Source organism: Chiloscyllium punctatum, chromosome 36, assembly GCF_047496795.1.
Source record: "Chiloscyllium punctatum isolate Juve2018m chromosome 36, sChiPun1.3, whole genome shotgun sequence".
Taxonomy (NCBI): Eukaryota; Metazoa; Chordata; class Chondrichthyes; order Orectolobiformes; family Hemiscylliidae; genus Chiloscyllium; species Chiloscyllium punctatum.
Genome location: NC_092774.1, coordinates 74980637 through 75006904, shown reverse-complemented (window position 1 = coordinate 75006904; position 26268 = coordinate 74980637). Strand labels below are relative to the sequence as shown.

The 26268-nt window shown below is 48.9% G+C and overlaps 7 non-coding genes across 7 annotated transcripts; all 7 read right to left on the bottom strand.

Moving 5' to 3' along the window:
- Positions 1–385: 385 nt before the first annotated feature.
- On the bottom strand, positions 386–457 carry trnam-cau (transfer RNA methionine (anticodon CAU)). The gene has a single exon. It is a non-coding gene; the product is annotated as a tRNA-Met (tRNA).
- Positions 458–3127: 2670 nt separating this feature from the next.
- trnam-cau (transfer RNA methionine (anticodon CAU)) lies at positions 3128–3199 on the bottom strand. Its single transcript has one exon. It is a non-coding gene; the product is annotated as a tRNA-Met (tRNA).
- Positions 3200–10478: 7279 nt separating this feature from the next.
- On the bottom strand, positions 10479–10550 carry trnam-cau (transfer RNA methionine (anticodon CAU)). The gene has a single exon. It is a non-coding gene; the product is annotated as a tRNA-Met (tRNA).
- Positions 10551–15089: 4539 nt separating this feature from the next.
- Positions 15090–15161, bottom strand: trnam-cau (transfer RNA methionine (anticodon CAU)). The gene has a single exon. It is a non-coding gene; the product is annotated as a tRNA-Met (tRNA).
- A 4541-nt stretch (positions 15162–19702) lies between these two features.
- Positions 19703–19774, bottom strand: trnam-cau (transfer RNA methionine (anticodon CAU)). Its single transcript has one exon. It is a non-coding gene; the product is annotated as a tRNA-Met (tRNA).
- Positions 19775–22446: 2672 nt separating this feature from the next.
- trnam-cau (transfer RNA methionine (anticodon CAU)) lies at positions 22447–22518 on the bottom strand. Its single transcript has one exon. It is a non-coding gene; the product is annotated as a tRNA-Met (tRNA).
- A 2675-nt stretch (positions 22519–25193) lies between these two features.
- Positions 25194–25265, bottom strand: trnam-cau (transfer RNA methionine (anticodon CAU)). Its single transcript has one exon. It is a non-coding gene; the product is annotated as a tRNA-Met (tRNA).
- Between the last annotated feature and the right edge of the window lie 1003 nt (positions 25266–26268).

The window sequence follows — 26268 nt, the reverse complement described above, 5'->3', positions numbered from 1 at the left end:
CACGGAAGGGACGGTTAAAAATGAACCATTTTTGCTCCCTCAGCAACACGTAGCATCATTCTCGCGCAGACAGAAGCCATTCAGCCCATGGATTCCACGGCGACTGTCTGTCACTTGTCTCTCTCTCTCTCTCTGAGGTTATTCACAATCGGTGGTATCCGTCCAAAAAGTGGGGGACGATGTCTGAGTTTCAACTTTAACAGCTCATTAGCATCGTAGAGAACCGGTTTTGCGATTCAGTTCAGAGGAAACCGACCAAGAACAGAATACCACTGAGACCTCTAAAACCCATGCCGTTTGAATGGAGTGGATCGATATGAACATATCGGCAAGTAGATGCAAAGGCAGCTTGCTGAAGAAAGCAGATCAAGGTGACAGTGAACGATAGCAGAGGATGGTTTCGATCCATCGACCTCTGGGTTATGGGCCCAGCACGCTCCCGCTGCGCCACTCTGCTGCCGCGTGGTGAGCTGGTTGCACAGAACACTTCAGGCTTTTGTCTGGCACGCTGCAGGCACCTTCGAGCCTGATGTCAAAGACCTCCACTGCTGTCGTGTGATATGCTGTTTCGCAGACGTATGGAGGCTGTGTAAATATAAACTTTTTTCTAAATTCCCACATTCTGTCGGTCGAACTGTGATTTCACACTGAATCACAACATGTGTCACAGCGCAGACGGAGGCTCTGCGGCCCACCTTCGCTCTGCTGGTTCTACACTTAAGTAAACGTGTGACTCTAGTCGTTTCATTCTCTCGCCTTCTCAGCGGAAATCTGCACATCTGAACGTGACCACCGAATTCCCTTTTGGGTCCATTGAATCTTCCTCTTTGTCAATGTCAGACAGGGACTTACTGACCCTCACCACTCCCTGTACGAAAACGTTCTTCCTAATGTCACTTTTACTTCTTTTCCTCGTGACTTAAAATTCTGCCGAATCGTTATGGATCCTTTCAGGCGTGGGAGCATTTTCACAACATTATTTCCTGTTTCTAGGTCCCTCATGACTTGGAAAAGTTCGGTTCTCCGAGGAGAGCTGTCCCAATTTTCCAATCTACCTTGATTGCTGACATTCCTCAAACACCGCACCACTCACGTCAACCGGTTGAGCACTATGGTAAAAACAATGACTGCAGATGCTGGAAACCAGATTCTGGATTAGTGGTGCTGGAAGAGCACAGCAGTTCAGGCAGCATCCAAGTAGCTTGTTGAACACGATCTCCAACCATTTCATTTCTCTGTTTTCTGCCTCATTCGTACTCCAGGCAGCCCACGCTGGTTTCACGAAGGTGCTTTTTGAGAAAGTTAATCAGGCAGTTTTGCACAAGTCAAGTTAAAAAAAAACACGGGCTCGTCCGGGATTTGAACCAGGGACCTCTCGCAAATCAGCGCAGTAACAGACCCTAAGCGAGAATCATACGCCTAGACCAACGAGCCAGAAAGCACGCGCGTAAGTAATGCCCCAGACATCTTGAGCGACCTGAGACATGCTCAGTATGAAGTACATTTGAGATTGCTCTCAGAATTGCAAGCGGCAAAGACTTTCCCGAACAGTTGCTTCTCATCCAGTCTCCCTGCTGCTATTTCATTCCACCGCATTCGCTGCTCACAGTGTCGTTTGCCCAACGTAGCATGAAGCATAAACTGGGTGACTGCTTCGCAGAACATCCCGCTTCTGCCCGCAGAAACTCAAGGCCCTGACCTTGCGGTTGCCTGCCACTTTAACACATCACCCTGTTCCCTGGCCAACATCCCTGTCTCAGGCTTGCAGCAGTGTTCGAGCTCCAGATGAAAGAATAACATCTCATTTTCCACTTGGAGACCTGACAGCCCTCCGGTCTTCAATATCGAGTTCTATAACTATAGGGCCTGAACTCCCCCATGTCCTTGACCCCTACCACACAAAAGACTCCTGTTTATCACCTCGTCTGCTATGACACACGACGTATTGTTAGCCACTAACAGTCTCCATTAACAGTTATTCGCATTCTCACGCGGATCGTTATTCACTCCTACGTCCTGCCTATTGTTCTCTCTCTGAGCTGGCGGCAAACACAGCAATGAACATTGGAGACTCTGAGCCAGCTGAAACTTGCTCAGTGTGAAGTACATTCCACATTGCTGCAAGAATTGCAAGCAGCAAAGCCTTTCCAGAACATCTGCTTGTCATTCTGTCCCCGGGGGGGCTGATGTTTGTCTCATCCCCAGGAACTGGACTATCTCCACTGGCGGATAATTAAACCATTTTATTTCTACTTGCACGTTGTTCTGGGGGGAGGGGGGTGGGGGAATGTAGGGTTGGGGGAGGGTAAGAGTCCATTCGCTCTTCTGCTTTCTCTCCCTCTTTCTCTCTCTCTCTCTCTCTGAAACTCTTGGGGTGAGAGGTGTCAGTTACATTAATGCGGGGAACATGAACAACTTTGATTGTGAACTTTCTCCAAAGGTCTGTTATCGGAGAGACAGAAAGATGCTGTGCTGGCAGGACAGAGAGAAATGAACACCGAGGACTCTTCGCCCAGGTAAATTCACATTGTTGTGCAGCCTGCTTGGTGTTCAGAAATCGTCTTCACGCAGCAATCTTACAGAAAGTCTATTGCAAAGCGGGCATCGCTTTCTTTGCTGCGACCGCGCAGCAGTTAACATCTGAGCCCCAAGTGTCCCAGATGAAGAGAATCCGAGTGAAACCTTCACTCACTGAGAGTCATCCCCACCGCCCTGAGCTGAGGGACTGCAGGCAGTCCAACACGGAAGGGACGGTTAAAAATGAACCATTTTTGCTCCCTCAGCAACACGTAGCATCATTCTCGCGCAGACAGAAGCCATTCAGCCCCTGGATTCCACGGCGACTGTCTGTCACTTGTCTCTCTCTCTCTCTCTCTGAGGTTATTCACAATCGGTGGTATCCGTCCAAAAAGTGGGGGACGATGTCTGAGTTTCAACTTTAACAGCTCATTAGCATCGTAGAGAACCGGTTTTGCGATTCAGTTCAGAGGAAACCGACCAAGAACAGAATACCACTGAGACCTCTAAAACCCAAGCCGTTTGAATGGAGTGGATCGATATGAACATATCGGCAAGTAGATGCAAAGGCAGCTTGCTGAAGAAAGCAGATCAAGGTGACAGTGAACGATAGCAGAGGATGGTTTCGATCCATCGACCTCTGGGTTATGGGCCCAGCACGCTCCCGCTGCGCCACTCTGCTGCCGCTTGGGGAGCTGGTTGCACAGAACACTTCAGGCTTTTGTCTGGCACGCTGAAGGCACCTTCGAGCCTGGTGTCAAAGACCTCCACTGCTGTCGTGTGATATGCTGTTTCGCAGACGTATGGAGGCTGTGTAAATATAAACTTTTTTCTAAATTCCCACATTCTGTCGGTCGAACTGTGATTTCACACTGAATCACAACATGTGTCACAGCGCAGACGGAGGCTCTGCGGCCCACCTTCGCTCTGCTGGTTCTACACTTAAGTAAACGTGTGACTCTAGTCGTTTCATTCTCTCGCCTTCTCAGCGGAAATCTGCACATCTGAACGTGACCACCGAATTCCCTTTTGGGTCCATTGAATCTTCCTCTTTGTCAATGTCAGACAGGGACTTACTGACCCTCACCACTCCCTGTACGAAAACGTTCTTCCTAATGTCACTTTTACTTCTTTTCCTCGTGACTTAAAATTCTGCCGAATCGTTATGGATCCTTTCAGGCGTGGGAGCATTTTCACAACATTATTTCCTGTTTCTAGGTCCCTCATGACTTGGAAAAGTTCGGTTCTCCGAGGAGAGCTGTCCCAATTTTCCAATCTACCTTGATTGCTGACATTCCTCAAACACCGCACCACTCACGTCAACCTGTTGAGCACTATGGTAAAAACAATGACTGCAGATGCTGGAAACCAGATTCTGGATTAGTGGTGCTGGAAGAGCACAGCAGTTCAGGCAGCATCCAAGTAGCTTGTTGAACACGATCTCCAACCATTTCATTTCTCTGTTTTCTGCCTCATTCGTACTCCAGGCAGCCCACGCTGGTTTCACGAAGGTGCTTTTTGAGAAAGTTAATCAGGCAGTTTTGCACAAGTCAAGTTTAAAAAAAAAACACGGGCTCGTCCGGGATTTGAACCCGGGACCTCTCGCAAATCAGCGCAGGAACAGACCCTAAGCGAGAATCATACGCCTAGACCAACGAGCCAGAAAGCACGCGCGTAAGTAATGCCCCAGACCTCTTGAGCGACCTGAGACATGCTCAGTATGAAGTACATTTGAGATTGCTCTCAGAATTGCAAGCGGCAAAGACTTTCCCGAACAGTTGCTTCTCATCCAGTCTCCCTGCTGCTATTTCATTCCACCGCATTCGCTGCTCACAGTGTCGTTTGCCCAACGTAGCATGAAGCATAAACTGGGTGACTGCTTCGCAGAACATCCCGCTTCTGCCCGCAGAAACTCAAGGCCCTGACCTTGCGGTTGCCTGCCACTTTAACACATCACCCTGTTCCCTGGCCAACATCCCTGTCTCAGGCTTGCAGCAGTGTTCGAGCTCCAGATGAAAGAACAACATCTCATTTTCCACTTGGAGACCTTACAGCCCTCCGGTCTTCAATATCGAGTTCTATAACTATAGGGCCTGAACTCCCCCATGTCCTTGACCCCTACCACACAAAAGACTCCTGTTTATCACCTCGTCTGCTATGACACACGACGTATTGTTAGCCACTAACAGTCTCCATTAACAGTTATTCGCATTCTCACGCGGATCGTTATTCACTCCTACGTCCTGCCTATTGTTCTCTCTCTGAGCTGGCGGCAAACACAGCAATGAACATTGGAGACTCTGAGCCAGCTGAAACTTGCTCAGTGTGAAGTACATTCCACATTGCTGCAAGAATTGCAAGCAGCAAAGCCTTTCCAGAACATCTGCTTGTCATTCTGTCCCCGGGGGGGCTGATGTTTGTCTCATCCCCAGGAACTGGACTATCTCCACTGGCGGATAATTAAACCATTTTATTTCTACTTGCACGTTGTTCTGGGGGGAGGGGGGTGGGGGAATGTAGGGTTGGGGGAGGGTAAGAGTCCATTCGCTCTTCTGCTTTCTCTCCCTCTTTCTCTCTCTCTCTCTCTCTGAAACTCTTGGGGTGAGAGGTGTCAGTTACATTAATGCGGGGAACATGAACAACTTTGATTGTGAACTTTCTCCAAAGGTCTGTTATCGGAGAGACAGAAAGATGCTGTGCTGGCAGGACAGAGAGAAATGAACACCGAGGACTCTTCGCCCAGGTAAATTCACATTGTTGTGCAGCCTGCTTGGTGTTCAGAAATCGTCTTCACGCAGCAATCTTACAGAAAGTCTATTGCAAAGCGGGCATCGCTTTCTTTGCTGCGACCGCGCAGCAGTTAACATCTGAGCCCCAAGTGTCCCAGATGAAGAGAATCCGTGTGAAACCTTCACTCACTGAGAGTCATCCCCACCGCCCTGAGCTGAGGGACTGCAGGCAGTCCAACACGGAAGGGACGGTTAAAAATGAACCATTTTTGCTCCCTCAGCAACACGTAGCATCATTCTCGCGCAGACAGAAGCCATTCAGCCCATGGATTCCACGGCGACTGTCTGTCACTTGTCTCTCTCTCTCTCTCTCTGAGGTTATTCACAATCGGTGGTATCCGTCCAAAAAGTGGGGGACGATGTCTGAGTTTCAACTTTAACAGCTCATTAGCATCGTAGAGAACCGGTTTTGCGATTCAGTTCAGAGGAAACCGACCAAGAACAGAATACCACTGAGACCTCTAAAACCCATGCCGTTTGAATGGAGTGGATCAATATGAACATATCGGCAAGTAGATGCAAAGGCAGCTTGCTGAAGAAAGCAGATCAAGGTGACAGTGAACGATAGTAGAGGATGGTTTCGATCCATCGACTTCTGGGTTATGGGCCCAGCACGCTCCCGCTGCGCCACTCTGCTGCCGCTTGGGTAGCCGGTTGCACAGAACACTTCAGGCTTTTGTCTGGCACGCGGCAGGCACCTTCGAGCCTGATGTCAAAGACCTCCACTGCTGTCGTGTGATATGCTGTTTCGCAGACGTATGGAGGCTGTGTAAATATAAACTTTTTTCTAAATTCCCACATTCTGTCGGTCGAACTGTGATTTCACACTGAATCACAACATGTGTCACAGCGCAGACGGAGGCTCTGCGGCCCACCTTCGCTCTGCTGGTTCTACACTTAAGTAAACGTGTGACTCTAGTCGTTTCATTCTCTCGCCTTCTCAGCGGAAATCTGCACATCTGAACGTGACCACCGAATTCCCTTTTGGGTCCATTGAATCTTCCTCTTTGTCAATGTCAGACAGGGACTTACTGACCCTCACCACTCCCTGTACGAAAACGTTCTTCCTAATGTCACTTTTACTTCTTTTCCTCGTGACTTAAATTTCTGCCGAATCGTTATGGATCCTTTCAGGCGTGGGAGCATTTTCACAACATTATTTCCTGTTTCTAGGTCCCTCATGACTTGGAAAAGTTCGGTTCTCCGAGGAGAGCTGTCCCAATTTTCCAATCTACCTTGATTGCTGACATTCCTCAAACACCGCACCACTCACGTCAACCGGTTGAGCACTATGGTAAAAACAATGACTGCAGATGCTGGAAACCAGATTCTGGATTAGTGGTGCTGGAAGAGCACAGCAGTTCAGGCAGCATCCAAGTAGCTTGTTGAACACGATCTCCAACCATTTCATTTCTCTGTTTTCTGCCTCATTCGTACTCCAGGCAGCCCACGCTGGTTTCACGAAGGTGCTTTTTGAGAAAGTTAATCAGGCAGTTTTGCACAAGTCAAGTTAAAAAAAAACACGGACTCGTCCGGGATTTGAACCAGGGACCTCTCGCAAATCAGCGCAGTAACAGACCCTAAGCGAGAATCATACGCCTAGACCAACGAGCCAGAAAGCACGCGCGCAGGAAATGCCCCAGACCTCTTGAGCGACCTGAGACATGCTCAGTATGAAATACATTTGAGATTGCTCTCAGAATTGCAAGCGGCAAAGACTTTCCCGAACAGCTGCTTCTCATCCAGTCTCCCTGCTGCTATTTCATTCCACCGCATTCGCTGCTCACAGTGTCGTTTGCCCAACGTAGCATGAAGCATAAACTGGGTGACTGCTTCGCAGAACATCCCGCTTCTGCCCGCAGAAACTCAAGGCCCTGACCTTGCGGTTGTCTGCCACTTTAACACATCACCCTGTTCCCTGGCCAACATCCCTGTCTCAGGCTTGCAGCAGTGTTCGAGCTCCAGATGAAAGAACAACATCTCATTTTCCACTTGGAGACCTTACAGCCCTCCGGTCTTCAATATCGAGTTCTATAACTATAGGGCCTGACCTCCCCCATGTCCTTGACCCCTACCACACAAAAGACTCCTGTTTATCACCTCGTCTGCTATGACACACGACGTATTGTTAGCCACTAACAGTCTCCATTAACAGTTATTCGCATTCTCACGCGGATCGTTATTCACTCCTACGTCCTGCCTATTGTTCTCTCTCTGAGCTGGCGGCAAACACAGCAATGAACATTGGAGACTCTGAGCCAGCTGAAACTTGCTCAGTGTGAAGTACATTCCACATTGCTGCAAGAATTGCAAGCAGCAAAGCCTTTCCAGAACATCTGCTTGTCATTCTGTCCCCGGGGGGGCTGATGTTTGTCTCATCCCCAGGAACTGGACTATCTCCACTGGCGGATAATTAAACCATTTTATTTCTACTTGCACGTTGTTCTGGGGGGAGGGGGGTGGGGGAATGTAGGGTTGGGGGAGGGTAAGAGTCCATTCGCTCTTCTGCTTTCTCTCCCTCTTTCTCTATCTCTCTCTCTGAAACTCTTGGGGTGAGAGGTGTCAGTTACATTAATGCGGGGAACATGAACAACTTTGATTGTGAACTTTCTCCAAAGGTCTGTTATCGGAGAGACAGAAAGATGCTGTGCTGGCAGGACAGAGAGAAATGAACACCGAGGACTCTTCGCCCAGGTAAATTCACATTGTTGTGCAGCCTGCTTGGTGTTCAGAAATCGTCTTCACGCAGCAATCTTACAGAAAGTCTATTGCAAAGCGGGCATCGCTTTCTTTGCTGCGACCGCGCAGCAGTTAACATCTGAGCCCCAAGTGTCCCAGATGAAGAGAATCCGTGTGAAACCTTCACTCACTGAGAGTCATCCCCACCGCCCTGAGCTGAGGGACTGCAGGCAGTCCAACACGGAAGGGACGGTTAAAAATGAACCATTTTTGCTCCCTCAGCAACACGTAGCATCATTCTCGCGCAGACAGAAGCCATTCAGCCCATGGATTCCACGGCGACTGTCTGTCACTTGTCTCTCTCTCTCTCTCTGAGGTTATTCACAATCGGTGGTATCCGTCCAAAAAGTGGGGGACGATGTCTGAGTTTCAACTTTAACAGCTCATTAGCATCGTAGAGAACCGGTTTTGCGATTCAGTTCAGAGGAAACCGACCAAGAACAGAATACCACTGAGACCTCTAAAACCCATGCCGTTTGAATGGAGTGGATCGATATGAACATATCGGCAAGTAGATGCAAAGGCAGCTTGTTGAAGAAAGCAGACCAAGGTGACAGTGAACGATAGCAGAGGAGGGTTTCGATCCATCGACCTCTGGGTTAGGGGCCCAGCACGCTCCCGCTGCGCCACTCTGCTGCCGCTTGGTGAGCTGGTTGCACAGAACACTTCAGGCTTTTGTCTGGCACGCTGCAGGCACCTTCGAGCCTGATGTCAAAGACCTCCACTGCTGTCGTGTGATATGCTGTTTCGCAGACGTATGGAGGCTGTGTAAATATAAACTTTTTTCTAAATTCCCACATTCTGTCGGTCGAACTGTGATTTCACACTGAATCACAACATGTGTCACAGCGCAGACGGAGGCTCTGCGGCCCACCTTCGCTCTGCTGGTTCTACACTTAAGTAAACGTGTGACTCTAGTCGTTTCATTCTCTCGCCTTCTCAGCGGAAATCTGCACATCTGAACGTGACCACCGAATTCCCTTTTGGGTCCATTGAATCTTCCTCTTTGTCAATGTCAGACAGGGACTTACTGACCCTCACCACTCCCTGTACGAAAACGTTCTTCCTAATGTCACTTTTACTTCTTTTCCTCGTGACTTAAAATTCTGCCGAATCGTTATGGATCCTTTCAGGCGTGGGAGCATTTTCACAACATTATTTCCTGTTTCTAGGTCCCTCATGACTTGGAAAAGTTCGGTTCTCCGAGGAGAGCTGTCCCAATTTTCCAATCTACCTTGATTGCTGACATTCCTCAAACACCGCACCACTCACGTCAACCTGTTGAGCACTATGGTAAAAACAATGACTGCAGATGCTGGAAACCAGATTCTGGATTAGTGGTGCTGGAAGAGCACAGCAGTTCAGGCAGCATCCAAGTAGCTTGTTGAACACGATCTCCAACCATTTCATTTCTCTGTTTTCTGCCTCATTCGTACTCCAGGCAGCCCACGCTGGTTTCACGAAGGTGCTTTTTGAGAAAGTTAATCAGGCAGTTTTGCACAAGTCAAGTTTAAAAAAAAAACACGGGCTCGTCCGGGATTTGAACCCGGGACCTCTCGCAAATCAGCGCAGGAACAGACCCTAAGCGAGAATCATACGCCTAGACCAACGAGCCAGAAAGCACGCGCGTAAGTAATGCCCCAGACCTCTTGAGCGACCTGAGACATGCTCAGTATGAAGTACATTTGAGATTGCTCTCAGAATTGCAAGCGGCAAAGACTTTCCCGAACAGTTGCTTCTCATCCAGTCTCCCTGCTGCTATTTCATTCCACCGCATTCGCTGCTCACAGTGTCGTTTGCCCAACGTAGCATGAAGCATAAACTGGGTGACTGCTTCGCAGAACATCCCGCTTCTGCCCGCAGAAACTCAAGGCCCTGACCTTGCGGTTGCCTGCCACTTTAACACATCACCCTGTTCCCTGGCCAACATCCCTGTCTCAGGCTTGCAGCAGTGTTCGAGCTCCAGATGAAAGAACAACATCTCATTTTCCACTTGGAGACCTTACAGCCCTCCGGTCTTCAATATCGAGTTCTATAACTATAGGGCCTGAACTCCCCCATGTCCTTGACCCCTACCACACAAAAGACTCCTGTTTATCACCTCGTCTGCTATGACACACGACGTATTGTTAGCCACTAACAGTCTCCATTAACAGTTATTCGCATTCTCACGCGGATCGTTATTCACTCCTACAATCGGTGGTATCCGTCCAAAAAGTGGGGGACGATGTCTGAGTTTCAACTTTAACAGCTCATTAGCATCGTAGAGAACCGGTTTTGCGATTCAGTTCAGAGGAAACCGACCAAGAACAGAATACCACTGAGACCTCTAAAACCCATGCCGTTTGAATGGAGTGGATCGATATGAACATATCGGCAAGTAGATGCAAAGGCAGCTTGCTGAAGAAAGCAGATCAAGGTGACAGTGAACGATAGCAGAGGATGGTTTCGATCCATCGACCTCTGGGTTATGGGCCCAGCACGCTCCCGCTGCGCCACTCTGCTGCCGCTTGGTGAGCTGGTTGCACAGAACACTTCAGGCTTTTGTCTGGCACGCTGAAGGCACCTTCGAGCCTGGTGTCAAAGACCTCCACTGCTGTCGTGTGATATGCTGTTTCGCAGACGTATGGAGGCTGTGTAAATATAAACTTTTTTCTAAATTCCCACATTCTGTCGGTCGAACTGTGATTTCACACTGAATCACAACATGTGTCACAGCGCAGACGGAGGCTCTGCGGCCCACCTTCGCTCTGCTGGTTCTACACTTAAGTAAACGTGTGACTCTAGTCGTTTCATTCTCTCGCCTTCTCAGCGGAAATCTGCACATCTGAACGTGACCACCGAATTCCCTTTTGGGTCCATTGAATCTTCCTCTTTGTCAATGTCAGACAGGGACTTACTGACCCTCACCACTCCCTGTACGAAAACGTTCTTCCTAATGTCACTTTTACTTCTTTTCCTCGTGACTTAAAATTCTGCCGAATCGTTATGGATCCTTTCAGGCGTGGGAGCATTTTCACAACATTATTTCCTGTTTCTAGGTCCCTCATGACTTGGAAAAGTTCGGTTCTCCGAGGAGAGCTGTCCCAATTTTCCAATCTACCTTGATTGCTGACATTCCTCAAACACCGCACCACTCACGTCAACCGGTTGAGCACTATGGTAAAAACAATGACTGCAGATGCTGGAAACCAGATTCTGGATTAGTGGTGCTGGAAGAGCACAGCAGTTCAGGCAGCATCCAAGTAGCTTGTTGAACACGATCTCCAACCATTTCATTTCTCTGTTTTCTGCCTCATTCGTACTCCAGGCAGCCCACGCTGGTTTCACGAAGGTGCTTTTTGAGAAAGTTAATCAGGCAGTTTTGCACAAGTCAAGTTAAAAAAAAAAACACGGGCTCGTCCGGGATTTGAACCAGGGACCTCTCGCAAATCAGCGCAGTAACAGACCCTAAGCGAGAATCATACGCCTAGACCAACGAGCCAGAAAGCACGCGTGCAGGAAATGCCCCAGACCTCTTGAGCGACCTGAGACATGCTCAGTATGAAATACATTTGAGATTGCTCTCAGAATTGCAAGCGGCAAAGACTTTCCCGAACAGCTGCTTCTCATCCAGTCTCCCTGCTGCTATTTCATTCCACCGCATTCGCTGCTCACAGTGTCGTTTGCCCAACGTAGCATGAAGCATAAACTGGGTGACTGCTTCGCAGAACATCCCGCTTCTGCCCGCAGAAACTCAAGGCCCTGACCTTGCGGTTGCCTGCCACTTTAACACATCACCCTGTTCCCTGGCCAACATCCCTGTCTCAGGCTTGCAGCAGTGTTCGAGCTCCAGATGAAAGAACAACATCTCATTTTCCACTTGGAGACCTTACAGCCCTCCGGTCTTCAATATCGAGTTCTATAACTATAGGGCCTGAACTCCCCCATGTCCTTGACCCCTACCACACAAAAGACTCCTGTTTATCACCTCGTCTGCTATGACACACGACGTATTGTTAGCCACTAACAGTCTCCATTAACAGTTATTCGCATTCTCACGCGGATCGTTATTCACTCCTACGTCCTGCCTATTGTTCTCTCTCTGAGCTGGCGGCAAACACAGCAATGAACATTGGAGACTCTGAGCCAGCTGAAACTTGCTCAGTGTGAAGTACATTCCACATTGCTGCAAGAATTGCAAGCAGCAAAGCCTTTCCAGAACATCTGCTTGTCATTCTGTCCCCGGGGGGGCTGATGTTTGTCTCATCCCCAGGAACTGGACTATCTCCACTGGCGGATAATTAAACCATTTGATTTCTACTTGCACGTTGTTCTGGGGGGAGGGGGGTGGGGGAATGTAGGGTTGGGGGAGGGTAAGAGTCCATTCGCTCTTCTGCTTTCTCTCCCTCTTTCTCTCTCTCTCTCTCTCTGAAACTCTTGGGGTGAGAGGTGTCAGTTACATTAATGCGGGGAACATGAACAACTTTGATTGTGAACTTTCTCCAAAGGTCTGTTATCGGAGAGACAGAAAGATGCTGTGCTGGCAGGACAGAGAGAAATGAACACCGAGGACTCTTCGCCCAGGTAAATTCACATTGTTGTGCAGCCTGCTTGGTGTTCAGAAATCGTCTTCACGCAGCAATCTTACAGAAAGTCTATTGCAAAGCGGGCATCGCTTTCTTTGCTGCGACCGCGCAGCAGTTAACATCTGAGCCCCAAGTGTCCCAGATGAAGAGAATCCGTGTGAAACCTTCACTCACTGAGAGTCATCCCCACCGCCCTGAGCTGAGGGACTGCAGGCAGTCCAACACGGAAGGGACGGTTAAAAATGAACCATTTTTGCTCCCTCAGCAACACGTAGCATCATTCTCGCGCAGACAGAAGCCATTCAGCCCATGGATTCCACGGCGACTGTCTGTCACTTGTCTCTCTCTCTCTCTCTGAGGTTATTCACAATCGGTGGTATCCGTCCAAAAAGTGGGGGACGATGTCTGAGTTTCAACTTTAACAGCTCATTAGCATCGTAGAGAACCGGTTTTGCGATTCAGTTCAGAGGAAACCGACCAAGAACAGAATACCACTGAGACCTCTAAAACCCATGCCGTTTGAATGGAGTGGATCGATATGAACATATCGGCAAGTAGATGCAAAGGCAGCTTGTTGAAGAAAGCAGACCAAGGTGACAGTGAACGATAGCAGAGGAGGGTTTCGATCCATCGACCTCTGGGTTAGGGGCCCAGCACGCTCCCGCTGCGCCACTCTGCTGCCGCTTGGTGAGCTGGTTGCACAGAACACTTCAGGCTTTTGTCTGGCACGCTGCAGGCACCTTCGAGCCTGATGTCAAAGACCTCCACTGCTGTCGTGTGATATGCTGTTTCGCAGACGTATGGAGGCTGTGTAAATATAAACTTTTTTCTAAATTCCCACATTCTGTCGGTCGAACTGTGATTTCACACTGAATCACAACATGTGTCACAGCGCAGACGGAGGCTCTGCGGCCCACCTTCGCTCTGCTGGTTCTACACTTAAGTAAACGTGTGACTCTAGTCGTTTCATTCTCTCGCCTTCTCAGCGGAAATCTGCACATCTGAACGTGACCACCGAATTCCCTTTTGGGTCCATTGAATCTTCCTCTTTGTCAATGTCAGACAGGGACTTACTGACCCTCACCACTCCCTGTACGAAAACGTTCTTCCTAATGTCACTTTTACTTCTTTTCCTCGTGACTTAAAATTCTGCCGAATCGTTATGGATCCTTTCAGGCGTGGGAGCATTTTCACAACATTATTTCCTGTTTCTAGGTCCCTCATGACTTGGAAAAGTTCGGTTCTCCGAGGAGAGCTGTCCCAATTTTCCAATCTACCTTGATTGCTGACATTCCTCAAACACCGCACCACTCACGTCAACCTGTTGAGCACTATGGTAAAAACAATGACTGCAGATGCTGGAAACCAGATTCTGGATTAGTGGTGCTGGAAGAGCACAGCAGTTCAGGCAGCATCCAAGTAGCTTGTTGAACACGATCTCCAACCATTTCATTTCTCTGTTTTCTGCCTCATTCGTACTCCAGGCAGCCCACGCTGGTTTCACGAAGGTGCTTTTTGAGAAAGTTAATCAGGCAGTTTTGCACAAGTCAAGTTTAAAAAAAAAACACGGGCTCGTCCGGGATTTGAACCCGGGACCTCTCGCAAATCAGCGCAGGAACAGACCCTAAGCGAGAATCATACGCCTAGACCAACGAGCCAGAAAGCACGCGCGTAAGTAATGCCCCAGACCTCTTGAGCGACCTGAGACATGCTCAGTATGAAGTACATTTGAGATTGCTCTCAGAATTGCAAGCGGCAAAGACTTTCCCGAACAGTTGCTTCTCATCCAGTCTCCCTGCTGCTATTTCATTCCACCGCATTCGCTGCTCACAGTGTCGTTTGCCCAACGTAGCATGAAGCATAAACTGGGTGACTGCTTCGCAGAACATCCCGCTTCTGCCCGCAGAAACTCAAGGCCCTGACCTTGCGGTTGCCTGCCACTTTAACACATCACCCTGTTCCCTGGCCAACATCCCTGTCTCAGGCTTGCAGCAGTGTTCGAGCTCCAGATGAAAGAACAACATCTCATTTTCCACTTGGAGACCTTACAGCCCTCCGGTCTTCAATATCGAGTTCTATAACTATAGGGCCTGAACTCCCCCATGTCCTTGACCCCTACCACACAAAAGACTCCTGTTTATCACCTCGTCTGCTATGACACACGACGTATTGTTAGCCACTAACAGTCTCCATTAACAGTTATTCGCATTCTCACGCGGATCGTTATTCACTCCTACAATCGGTGGTATCCGTCCAAAAAGTGGGGGACGATGTCTGAGTTTCAACTTTAACAGCTCATTAGCATCGTAGAGAACCGGTTTTGCGATTCAGTTCAGAGGAAACCGACCAAGAACAGAATACCACTGAGACCTCTAAAACCCATGCCGTTTGAATGGAGTGGATCGATATGAACATATCGGCAAGTAGATGCAAAGGCAGCTTGCTGAAGAAAGCAGATCAAGGTGACAGTGAACGATAGCAGAGGATGGTTTCGATCCATCGACCTCTGGGTTATGGGCCCAGCACGCTCCCGCTGCGCCACTCTGCTGCCGCTTGGTGAGCTGGTTGCACAGAACACTTCAGGCTTTTGTCTGGCACGCTGAAGGCACCTTCGAGCCTGGTGTCAAAGACCTCCACTGCTGTCGTGTGATATGCTGTTTCGCAGACGTATGGAGGCTGTGTAAATATAAACTTTTTTCTAAATTCCCACATTCTGTCGGTCGAACTGTGATTTCACACTGAATCACAACATGTGTCACAGCGCAGACGGAGGCTCTGCGGCCCACCTTCGCTCTGCTGGTTCTACACTTAAGTAAACGTGTGACTCTAGTCGTTTCATTCTCTCGCCTTCTCAGCGGAAATCTGCACATCTGAACGTGACCACCGAATTCCCTTTTGGGTCCATTGAATCTTCCTCTTTGTCAATGTCAGACAGGGACTTACTGACCCTCACCACTCCCTGTACGAAAACGTTCTTCCTAATGTCACTTTTACTTCTTTTCCTCGTGACTTAAAATTCTGCCGAATCGTTATGGATCCTTTCAGGCGTGGGAGCATTTTCACAACATTATTTCCTGTTTCTAGGTCCCTCATGACTTGGAAAAGTTCGGTTCTCCGAGGAGAGCTGTCCCAATTTTCCAATCTACCTTGATTGCTGACATTCCTCAAACACCGCACCACTCACGTCAACCGGTTGAGCACTATGGTAAAAACAATGACTGCAGATGCTGGAAACCAGATTCTGGATTAGTGGTGCTGGAAGAGCACAGCAGTTCAGGCAGCATCCAAGTAGCTTGTTGAACACGATCTCCAACCATTTCATTTCTCTGTTTTCTGCCTCATTCGTACTCCAGGCAGCCCACGCTGGTTTCACGAAGGTGCTTTTTGAGAAAGTTAATCAGGCAGTTTTGCACAAGTCAAGTTAAAAAAAAAAACACGGGCTCGTCCGGGATTTGAACCAGGGACCTCTCGCAAATCAGCGCAGTAACAGACCCTAAGCGAGAATCATACGCCTAGACCAACGAGCCAGAAAGCACGCGTGCAGGAAATGCCCCAGACCTCTTGAGCGACCTGAGACATGCTCAGTATGAAATACATTTGAGATTGCTCTCAGAATTGCAAGCGGCAAAGACTTTCCCGAACAGCTGCTTCTCATCCAGTCTCCCTGCTGCTATTTCATTCCACCGCATTCGCTGCTCACAGTGTCGTTTGCCCAACGTAGCATGAAGCATAAACTGGGTGACTGCTTCGCAGAACATCCCGCTTCTGCCCGCAGAAACTCAAGGCCCTGACCTTGCGGTTGCCTGCCACTTTAACACATCACCCTGTTCCCTGGCCAACATCCCTGTCTCAGGCTTGCAGCAGTGTTCGAGCTCCAGATGAAAGAACAACATCTCATTTTCCACTTGGAGACCTTACAGCCCTCCGGTCTTCAATATCGAGTTCTATAACTATAGGGCCTGAACTCCCCCATGTCCTTGACCCCTACCACACAAAAGACTCCTGTTTATCACCTCGTCTGCTATGACACACGACGTATTGTTAGCCACTAACAGTCTCCATTAACAGTTATTCGCATTCTCACGCGGATCGTTATTCACTCCTACGTCCTGCCTATTGTTCTCTCTCTGAGCTGGCGGCAAACACAGCAATGAACATTGGAGACTCTGAGCCAGCTGAAACTTGCTCAGTGTGAAGTACATTCCACATTGCTGCAAGAATTGCAAGCAGCAAAGCCTTTCCAGAACATCTGCTTGTCATTCTGTCCCCGGGGGGGCTGATGTTTGTCTCATCCCCAGGAACTGGACTATCTCCACTGGCGGATAATTAAACCATTTGATTTCTACTTGCACGTTGTTCTGGGGGGAGGGGGGTGGGGGAATGTAGGGTTGGGGGAGGGTAAGAGTCCATTCGCTCTTCTGCTTTCTCTCCCTCTTTCTCTCTCTCTCTCTCTCTGAAACTCTTGGGGTGAGAGGTGTCAGTTACATTAATGCGGGGAACATGAACAACTTTGATTGTGAACTTTCTCCAAAGGTCTGTTATCGGAGAGACAGAAAGATGCTGTGCTGGCAGGACAGAGAGAAATGAACACCGAGGACTCTTCGCCCAGGTAAATTCACATTGTTGTGCAGCCTGCTTGGTGTTCAGAAATCGTCTTCACGCAGCAATCTTACAGAAAGTCTATTGCAAAGCGGGCATCGCTTTCTTTGCTGCGACCGCGCAGCAGTTAACATCTGAGCCCCAAGTGTCCCAGATGAAGAGAATCCGAGTGAAACCTTCACTCACTGAGAGTCATCCCCACCGCCCTGAGCTGAGGGACTGCAGGCAGTCCAACACGGAAGGGACGGTTAAAAATGAACCATTTTTGCTCCCTCAGCAACACGTAGCATCATTCTCGCGCAGACAGAAGCCATTCAGCCCCTGGATTCCACGGCGACTGTCTGTCACTTGTCTCTCTCTCTCTCTCTCTGAGGTTATTCACAATCGGTGGTATCCGTCCAAAAAGTGGGGGACGATGTCTGAGTTTCAACTTTAACAGCTCATTAGCATCGTAGAGAACCGGTTTTGCGATTCAGTTCAGAGGAAACCGACCAAGAACAGAATACCACTGAGACCTCTAAAACCCATGCCGTTTGAATGGAGTGGATCGATATGAACATATCGGCAAGTAGATGCAAAGGCAGCTTGCTGAAGAAAGCAGATCAAGGTGATAGTGAACGATAGCAGAGGATGGTTTCGATCCATCGACCTGTGGGTTATGGGCCCAGCACGCTCCCGCTGCGCCACTCTGCTGCCGCTTGGTGAGCTGGTTGCACAGAACACTTCAGGCTTTTGTCTGGCACGCTGCAGGCACCTTCGAGCCTGATGTCAAAGACCTCCACTGCTGTCGTGTGATATGCTGTTTCGCAGACGTATGGAGGCTGTGTAAATATAAACTTTTTTCTAAATTCCCACATTCTGTCGGTCGAACTGTGATTTCACACTGAATCACAACATGTGTCACAGCGCAGACGGAGGCTCTGCGGCCCACCTTCGCTCTGCTGGTTCTACACTTAAGTAAACGTGTGACTCTAGTCGTTTCATTCTCTCGCCTTCTCAGCGGAAATCTGCACATCTGAACGTGACCACCGAATTCCCTTTTGGGTCCATTGAATCTTCCTCTTTGTCAATGTCAGACAGGGACTTACTGACCCTCACCACTCCCTGTACGAAAACGTTCTTCCTAATGTCACTTTTACTTCTTTTCCTCGTGACTTAAAATTCTGCCGAATCGTTATGGATCCTTTCAGGCGTGGGAGCATTTTCACAACATTATTTCCTGTTTCTAGGTCCCTCATGACTTGGAAAAGTTCGGTTCTCCGAGGAGAGCTGTCCCAATTTTCCAATCTACCTTGATTGCTGACATTCCTCAAACACCGCACCACTCACGTCAACCTGTTGAGCACTATGGTAAAAACAATGACTGCAGATGCTGGAAACCAGATTCTGTATTAGTGGTGCTGGAAGAGCACAGCAGTTCAGGCAGCATCCAAGTAGCTTGTTGAACACGATCTCCAACCATTTTATTTCTCTGTTTTCTGCCTCATTCGTACTCCAGGCAGCCCACGCTGGTTTCACGAAGGTGCTTTTTGAGAAAGTTAATCAGGCAGTTTTGCACAAGTCAAGTTTAAAAAAAAAACACGGGCTCGTCCGGGATTTGAACCCGGGACCTCTCGCAAATCAGCGCAGGAACAGACCCTAAGCGAGAATCATACGCCTAGACCAACGAGCCAGAAAGCACGCGCGTAAGTAATGCCCCAGACCTCTTGAGCGACCTGAGACATGCTCAGTATGAAGTACATTTGAGATTGCTCTCAGAATTGCAAGCGGCAAAGACTTTCCCGAACAGTTGCTTCTCATCCAGTCTCCCTGCTGCTATTTCATTCCACCGCATTCGCTGCTCACAGTGTCGTTTGCCCAACGTAGCATGAAGCATAAACTGGGTGACTGCTTCGCAGAACATCCCGCTTCTGCCCGCAGAAACTCAAGGCCCTGACCTTGCGGTTGCCTGCCACTTTAACACATCACCCTGTTCCCTGGCCAACATCCCTGTCTCAGGCTTGCAGCAGTGTTCGAGCTCCAGATGAAAGAACAACATCTCATTTTCCACTTGGAGACCTTACAGCCCTCCGGTCTTCAATATCGAGTTCTATAACTATAGGGCCTGAACTCCCCCATGTCCTTGACCCCTACCACACAAAAGACTCCTGTTTATCACCTCGTCTGCTATGACACACGACGTATTGTTAGCCACTAACAGTCTCCATTAACAGTTATTCGCATTCTCACGCGGATCGTTATTCACTCCTACAATCGGTGGTATCCGTCCAAAAAGTGGGGGACGATGTCTGAGTTTCAACTTTAACAGCTCATTAGCATCGTAGAGAACCGGTTTTGCGATTCAGTTCAGAGGAAACCGACCAAGAACAGAATACCACTGAGACCTCTAAAACCCATGCCGTTTGAATGGAGTGGATCGATATGAACATATCGGCAAGTAGATGCAAAGGCAGCTTGCTGAAGAAAGCAGATCAAGGTGACAGTGAACGATAGCAGAGGATGGTTTCGATCCATCGACCTCTGGGTTATGGGCCCAGCACGCTCCCGCTGCGCCACTCTGCTGCCGCTTGGTGAGCTGGTTGCACAGAACACTTCAGGCTTTTGTCTGGCACGCTGAAGGCACCTTCGAGCCTGGTGTCAAAGACCTCCACTGCTGTCGTGTGATATGCTGTTTCGCAGACGTATGGAGGCTGTGTAAATATAAACTTTTTTCTAAATTCCCACATTCTGTCGGTCGAACTGTGATTTCACACTGAATCACAACATGTGTCACAGCGCAGACGGAGGCTCTGCGGCCCACCTTCGCTCTGCTGGTTCTACACTTAAGTAAACGTGTGACTCTAGTCGTTTCATTCTCTCGCCTTCTCAGCGGAAATCTGCACATCTGAACGTGACCACCGAATTCCCTTTTGGGTCCATTGAATCTTCCTCTTTGTCAATGTCAGACAGGGACTTACTGACCCTCACCACTCCCTGTACGAAAACGTTCTTCCTAATGTCACTTTTACTTCTTTTCCTCGTGACTTAAAATTCTGCCGAATCGTTATGGATCCTTTCAGGCGTGGGAGCATTTTCACAACATTATTTCCTGTTTCTAGGTCCCTCATGACTTGGAAAAGTTCGGTTCTCCGAGGAGAGCTGTCCCAATTTTCCAATCTACCTTGATTGCTGACATTCCTCAAACACCGCACCACTCACGTCAACCGGTTGAGCACTATGGTAAAAACAATGACTGCAGATGCTGGAAACCAGATTCTGGATTAGTGGTGCTGGAAGAGCACAGCAGTTCAGGCAGCATCCAAGTAGCTTGTTGAACACGATCTCCAACCATTTCATTTCTCTGTTTTCTGCCTCATTCGTACTCCAGGCAGCCCACGCTGGTTTCACGAAGGTGCTTTTTGAGAAAGTTAATCAGGCAGTTTTGCACAAGTCAAGTTAAAAAAAAAAACACGGGCTCGTCCGGGATTTGAACCAGGGACCTCTCGCAAATCAGCGCAGTAACAGACCCTAAGCGAGAATCATACGCCTAGACCAACGAGCCAGAAAGCACGCGCGCAGGAAATGCCCCAGACCTCTTGAGCGACCTGAGACATGCTCAGTATGAAATACATTTGAGATTGCTCTCAGAATTGCAAGCGGCAAAGACTTTCCCGAACAGCTGCTTCTCATCCAGTCTCCCTGCTGCTATTTCATTCCACCGCATTCGCTGCTCACAGTGTCGTTTGCCCAACGTAGCATGAAGCATAAACTGGGTGACTGCTTCGCAGAACATCCCGCTTCTGCCCGCAGAAACTCAAGGCCCTGACCTTGCGGTTGCCTGCCACTTTAACACATCACCCTGTTCCCTGGCCAACATCCCTGTCTCAGGCTTGCAGCAGTGTTCGAGCTCCAGATGAAAGAACAACATCTCATTTTCCACTTGGAGACCTTACAGCCCTCCGGTCTTCAATATCGAGTTCTATAACTATAGGGCCTGAACTCCCCCATGTCCTTGACCCCTACCACACAAAAGACTCCTGTTTATCACCTCGTCTGCTATGACACACGACGTATTGTTAGCCACTAACAGTCTCCATTAACAGTTATTCGCATTCTCACGCGGATCGTTATTCACTCCTACGTCCTGCCTATTGTTCTCTCTCTGAGCTGGCGGCAAACACAGCAATGAACATTGGAGACTCTGAGCCAGCTGAAACTTGCTCAGTGTGAAGTACATTCCACATTGCTGCAAGAATTGCAAGCAGCAAAGCCTTTCCAGAACATCTGCTTGTCATTCTGTCCCCGGGGGGGCTGATGTTTGTCTCATCCCCAGGAACTGGACTATCTCCACTGGCGGATAATTAAACCATTTGATTTCTACTTGCACGTTGTTCTGGGGGGAGGGGGGTGGGGGAATGTAGGGTTGGGGGAGGGTAAGAGTCCATTCGCTCTTCTGCTTTCTCTCCCTCTTTCTCTCTCTCTCTCTCTCTGAAACTCTTGGGGTGAGAGGTGTCAGTTACATTAATGCGGGGAACATGAACAACTTTGATTGTGAACTTTCTCCAAAGGTCTGTTATCGGAGAGACAGAAAGATGCTGTGCTGGCAGGACAGAGAGAAATGAACACCGAGGACTCTTCGCCCAGGTAAATTCACATTGTTGTGCAGCCTGCTTGGTGTTCAGAAATCGTCTTCACGCAGCAATCTTACAGAAAGTCTATTGCAAAGCGGGCATCGCTTTCTTTGCTGCGACCGCGCAGCAGTTAACATCTGAGCCCCAAGTGTCCCAGATGAAGAGAATCCGAGTGAAACCTTCACTCACTGAGAGTCATCCCCACCGCCCTGAGCTGAGGGACTGCAGGCAGTCCAACACGGAAGGGACGGTTAAAAATGAACCATTTTTGCTCCCTCAGCAACACGTAGCATCATTCTCGCGCAGACAGAAGCCATTCAGCCCCTGGATTCCACGGCGACTGTCTGTCACTTGTCTCTCTCTCTCTCTCTCTGAGGTTATTCACAATCGGTGGTATCCGTCCAAAAAGTGGGGGACGATGTCTGAGTTTCAACTTTAACAGCTCATTAGCATCGTAGAGAACCGGTTTTGCGATTCAGTTCAGAGGAAACCGACCAAGAACAGAATACCACTGAGACCTCTAAAACCCATGCCGTTTGAATGGAGTGGATCGATATGAACATATCGGCAAGTAGATGCAAAGGCAGCTTGCTGAAGAAAGCAGATCAAGGTGATAGTGAACGATAGCAGAGGATGGTTTCGATCCATCGACCTCTGGGTTATGGGCCCAGCACGCTCCCGCTGCGCCACTCTGCTGCCGCTTGGTAAGCTGGTTGCACAGAACACTTCAGGCTTTTGTCTGGCACGCTGCAGGCACCTTCGAGCCTGATGTCAAAGACCTCCACTGCTGTCGTGTGATATGCTGTTTCGCAGACGTATGGAGGCTGTGTAAATATAAACTTTTTTCTAAATTCCCACATTCTGTCGGTCGAACTGTGATTTCACACTGAATCACAACATGTGTCACAGCGCAGACGGAGGCTCTGCGGCCCACCTTCGCTCTGCTGGTTCTACACTTAAGTAAACGTGTGACTCTAGTCGTTTCATTCTCTCGCCTTCTCAGCGGAAATCTGCACATCTGAACGTGACCACCGAATTCCCTTTTGGGTCCATTGAATCTTCCTCTTTGTCAATGTCAGACAGGGACTTACTGACCCTCACCACTCCCTGTACGAAAACGTTCTTCCTAATGTCACTTTTACTTCTTTTCCTCGTGACTTAAAATTCTGCCGAATCGTTATGGATCCTTTCAGGCGTGGGAGCATTTTCACAACATTATTTCCTGTTTCTAGGTCCCTCATGACTTGGAAAAGTTCGGTTCTCCGAGGAGAGCTGTCCCAATTTTCCAATCTACCTTGATTGCTGACATTCCTCAAACACCGCACCACTCACGTCAACCTGTTGAGCACTATGGTAAAAACAATGACTGCAGATGCTGGAAACCAGATTCTGTATTAGTGGTGCTGGAAGAGCACAGCAGTTCAGGCAGCATCCAAGTAGCTTGTTGAACACGATCTCCAACCATTTTATTTCTCTGTTTTCTGCCTCATTCGTACTCCAGGCAGCCCACGCTGGTTTCACGAAGGTGCTTTTTGAGAAAGTTAATCAGGCAGTTTTGCACAAGTCAAGTTTAAAAAACAAAAAACACGGACTCGTCCGGGATTTGAACCCGGGACTTCTCGCAAATCAGCGCAGGAACAGACCCTAAGCGAGAATCATACGCCTAGACCAACGAGCCAGAAAGCACGCGTGTAAGTAATGCCCCAGACCTCTTGAGCGACCTGAGACATGCTCAGTATGAAGTACATTTGAGATTGCTCTCAGAATTGCAAGCGGCAAAGACTTTCCCGAACAGTTGCTTCTCATCCAGTCTCCCTGCTGCTATTTCATTCCACCGCATTCGCTGCTCACAGTGTCGTTTGCCCAACGTAGCATGAAGCATAAACTGGGTGACTGCTTCGCAGAACATCCCGCTTCTGCCCGCAGAAACTCAAGGCCCTGACCTTGCGGTTGCCTGCCACTTTAACACATCACCCTGTTCCCTGGCCAACATCCCTGTCTCAGGCTTGCAGCAGTGTTCGAGCTCCAGATGAAAGAACAACATCTCATTTTCCACTTGGAGACCTTACAGCCCTCCGGTCTTCAATATCGAGTTCTATAACTATAGGGCCTGAACTCCCCCATGTCCTTGACCCCTACCACACAAAAGACTCCTGTTTATCACCTCGTCTGCTATGACACACGACGTATTGTTAGCCACTAACAGTCTCCATTAACAGTTATTCGCATTCTCACGCGGATCGTTATTCACTCCTACGTCCTGCCTATTGTTCTCTCTCTGAGCTGGCGGCAAACACAGCAATGAACATTGGAGACTCTGAGCCAGCTGAAACTTGCTCAGTGTGAAGTACATTCCACATTGCTGCAAGAATTGCAAGCAGCAAAGCCTTTCCAGAACATCTGCTTGTCATTCTGTCCCCGGGGGGGCTGATGTTTGTCTCATCCCCAGGAACTGGACTATCTCCACTGGCGGATAATTAAACCATTTGATTTCTACTTGCACGTTGTTCTGGGGGGAGGGGGGTGGGGGAATGTAGGGTTGGGGGAGGGTAAGAGTCCATTCGCTCTTCTGCTTTCTCTCCCTCTTTCTCTCTCTCTCTCTCTCTGAAACTCTTGGGGTGAGAGGTGTCAGTTACATTAATGCGGGGAACATGAACAACTTTGATTGTGAACTTTCTCCAAAGGTCTGTTATCGGAGAGACAGAAAGATGCTGTGCTGGCAGGACAGAGAGAAATGAACACCGAGGACTCTTCGCCCAGGTAAATTCACATTGTTGTGCAGCCTGCTTGGTGTTCAGAAATCGTCTTCACGCAGCAATCTTACAGAAAGTCTATTGCAAAGCGGGCATCGCTTTCTTTGCTGCGACCGCGCAGCAGTTAACATCTGAGCCCCAAGTGTCCCAGATGAAGAGAATCCGAGTGAAACCTTCACTCACTGAGAGTCATCCCCACCGCCCTGAGCTGAGGGACTGCAGGCAGTCCAACACGGAAGGGACGGTTAAAAATGAACCATTTTTGCTCCCTCAGCAACACGTAGCATCATTCTCGCGCAGACAGAAGCCATTCAGCCCCTGGATTCCACGGCGACTGTCTGTCACTTGTCTCTCTCTCTCTCTCTCTGAGGTTATTCACAATCGGTGGTATCCGTCCAAAAAGTGGGGGACGATGTCTGAGTTTCAACTTTAACAGCTCATTAGCATCGTAGAGAACCGGTTTTGCGATTCAGTTCAGAGGAAACCGACCAAGAACAGAATACCACTGAGACCTCTAAAACCCATGCCGTTTGAATGGAGTGGATCGATATGAACATATCGGCAAGTAGATGCAAAGGCAGCTTGCTGAAGAAAGCAGATCAAGGTGATAGTGAACGATAGCAGAGGATGGTTTCGATCCATCGACCTCTGGGTTATGGGCCCAGCACGCTCCCGCTGCGCCACTCTGCTGCCGCTTGGTAAGCTGGTTGCACAGAACACTTCAGGCTTTTGTCTGGCACGCTGCAGGCACCTTCGAGCCTGATGTCAAAGACCTCCACTGCTGTCGTGTGATATGCTGTTTCGCAGACGTATGGAGGCTGTGTAAATATAAACTTTTTTCTAAATTCCCACATTCTGTCGGTCGAACTGTGATTTCACACTGAATCACAACATGTGTCACAGCGCAGACGGAGGCTCTGCGGCCCACCTTCGCTCTGCTGGTTCTACACTTAAGTAAACGTGTGACTCTAGTCGTTTCATTCTCTCGCCTTCTCAGCGGAAATCTGCACATCTGAACGTGACCACCGAATTCCCTTTTGGGTCCATTGAATCTTCCTCTTTGTCAATGTCAGACAGGGACTTACTGACCCTCACCACTCCCTGTACGAAAACGTTCTTCCTAATGTCACTTTTACTTCTTTTCCTCGTGACTTAAAATTCTGCCGAATCGTTATGGATCCTTTCAGGCGTGGGAGCATTTTCACAACATTATTTCCTGTTTCTAGGTCCCTCATGACTTGGAAAAGTTCGGTTCTCCGAGGAGAGCTGTCCCAATTTTCCAATCTACCTTGATTGCTGACATTCCTCAAACACCGCACCACTCACGTCAACCGGTTGAGCACTATGGTAAAAACAATGACTGCAGATGCTGGAAACCAGATTCTGGATTAGTGGTGCTGGAAGAGCACAGCAGTTCAGGCAGCATCCAAGTAGCTTGTTGAACACGATCTCCAACCATTTCATTTCTCTGTTTTCTGCCTCATTCGTACTCCAGGCAGCCCACGCTGGTTTCACGAAGGTGCTTTTTGAGAAAGTTAATCAGGCAGTTTTGCACAAGTCAAGTTTAAAAAAAAAAACACGGGCTCGTCCGGGATTTGAACCCGGGACCTCTCGCAAATCAGCGCAGGAACAGACCCTAAGCGAGAATCATACGCCTAGACCAACGAGCCAGAAAGCACGCGCGTAAGTAATG